Here is a 2707-nt window from a genome sequence, read left to right as displayed (position 1 = left end):
GCAATCTTTATTCTATTAATTGAAAGCAAAAAGAGCCCTGCAAAGTACCATACATTTATTGTAAATCCACATATTGCATCAATCACCTCCTAGCATCCCAAACACTGCACTCCTGAGCATAACAACAAATATTAGTGGCTTTCAGCTTCAATTTGCTGCCTCAAGGCATCCCTGATCCTTAAGACCCCGTGCTGTGCCCCTCTAATAGCCCTGGCCTCTGACTGGTCAAACTCAGCCTCCAGGTGCTGAGCCTCTGTGGTCCAGCCCTGAGTGAAGCTTTCACCCTTCCCTTCACAAATATTATGGAGCATACAGCACGCAGCTATAATCATAGAAATATTGTCATCGGCCAGGTCCAGCTTTCCATACAAGCATTGCCAGTGGGCTTTTAAAGCTCCAAAAGCACACACAACAGTCATTCTGCACTTGCTCAGTCTGTTGTTGAACCGCTCCTTGCTGCTTTAAAGTTGCCCCGTATATGGCTTCATAAGACATGGAATTAGGGGCTAGGCAGGGTCTCCCAGGAGCACAGTGGGCATTTCAACTTCCCTTACGGTGATATTCTGATCCAGGAAGAAAGTCCCTGCTTGCAGCTTCCTGAACAGGCCAGCGTTCCGAAAGATGCATGCGTCATGTACCTTTCTGGACCAGCCTGCGTTAATGTCTGTGAAATGCCACAAGCAACTTGAGAACCATTGAGAAATACCCCTTCCGATTAATGTACACAGGGCCTAGGTGGTCTGGTGCCAGAATTGGAATATGTGTGCCATCGATCGCCCCTCTGCAGTTAGGGAAGCCCATTTGTGCAAAGCCATCTACAATGTCACGCATGTTGCCCAGAGTCACGGTCTTTTGGAACAGGATGCGATTAATGGCCCTGCACACTTCCATCAACACGAGTCCAACAGTTGACTTTCCCACTCCATACTGGTTAGCGACCAATTGGTAGCAGTCTAGACTAGCCAGCTTCCACAGTGCAATCACCATGCACTTCTCCAATGGCAGGGCAGCTCTCATTCTTGTGTCCTGGCACCGCAGGGCTGGGACGAGCTCATCACACAGTCCCATGATTGGGGTTTTCCTCATCTGAAAGTTCTGCAGCCACTGCTCGTCATCCCAGACATACATCACAATGTGATCCCACCACTCAGTGCTTGTTTCCGAGCCCAAAAGTGGTGTTCCACTGTGGTCAGCACCTCCAGGAATGCCACAAGTAATCTCGTGTCATAGCTACTAGGCATGGCGAGATCAATGTCTCACTCCTCTTGCCTTTGTAATTTAAGGAATAACTCCACTGCAACTCGTGGCATGTTGGTCAGAGCGAGCAGCACACTGGTCAGCAGTTCGGGATCCATTCCTGCATCCCAAAGAGGCAGGGGGCGCGGTACACAAACCATTGAAGGATGGTGCCAAATGCATACTGAAGCATAGGAATTGCTGAGATGCAAAGCAATGAATCACAGGTCATTGGGACAGGACCTAGGATGCCCTGCAACCCCCTCCACCTTCCCACAAGTCTTAGCGGCGGAAGAGAAAGAGGTGCTCTGTGGGATAGCTGCCTAGAGTGTACTGCTCCGAATAGCGCCGCAAGTGTGCACACGCTATTGCGCAGGCAGCTGAAAGTGTGAACACAGAACAGCAGTTTCCCTTCAGCGCTCTCTGAGCGGTGCTGTAACTGCCAGCACTGTAACTACCAGAGTAGATGTGCCCTAAGAGTCAGAATCTTGACTACTCCCACCTGCATGGAACTGAATAAAGGAAGCCCACACTTTGATTCATTGTGATTCTACAACTCAATGTTTGCAATTTCAGTTACATTGATAGTGATGGAATGAAGGTTCAGAGTATGGTGTTTATTCAAAGCTTATCTGAACATATACAAAAGTTTTAATATGATCTATCTACCCAAAAGTCACTCTGCCTGTAAGTCTTCAGTGACCCTGCTTTCTTTCTCTTTAATCATCTCTTCCACATCAGCAGCTTCAACAGGCTTTCCAGTGCCTTCAAGAACTTAAAGTAGATGTAAAATAGCCCTATATTTTGGGGCTCTGTACCAGAACACACAAGATTTCAATCACCTATCAGGAGCCAACAAGGGTTGCTAGCAGTGGCAATGAACCCTACAAAGAGATTTACAGGAGTGACGGAGCTTACTGGAGGGACCTGCCAGAGATAGAATGGGCTGAGGGGAGTGTTTCTTAGTTGCATGGTGTCTTGGAGAGGAGCCAAGGAAAGTAGTGACGGGTGAAGGCTGGGAAACTTGGAGAAGATAATAGTGTGGAATAAAGTCTATCAGAAATCCTGCAGAAATGGCAGGTTAGGGAGAATTTATAGTGAAAGGAGAAACTGGAAAGTGGCTAGAAAAATTATAGAGGCATGTGAAGAAAACATTAAGAGTAGGGGGGAGCCAAGGCAGAGATTCTTCTTTGTGTAAAGGAAGCAGAATAATAGGGGGCCTGGAATCATTCATGGAGCGGTTATTTGTGGGGTGTGGAAAGTCAGGTAAATATAGGAGTTATTGATAAGGTAATCCAGAGCAAGGTTGTAGGAAGGGCTTGAATTCTGGGATTTTTTCAGTGGAGCAAGTCAGAATGAGGTCCTGATAACTTGGGAGGGTAACTACTCCTGATTAGCAGAAGGAAGTGAACAGAGTAGCATATCTAGACGTGTGACACCACTGATGGCAGTGGCATTTGAAGCATCATGT

Source organism: Lepidochelys kempii, chromosome 5, assembly GCF_965140265.1.
Source record: "Lepidochelys kempii isolate rLepKem1 chromosome 5, rLepKem1.hap2, whole genome shotgun sequence".
Lineage (NCBI taxonomy): Eukaryota > Metazoa > Chordata > Testudines > Cheloniidae > Lepidochelys > Lepidochelys kempii.
This window is presented reverse-complemented; position numbering follows the sequence as displayed.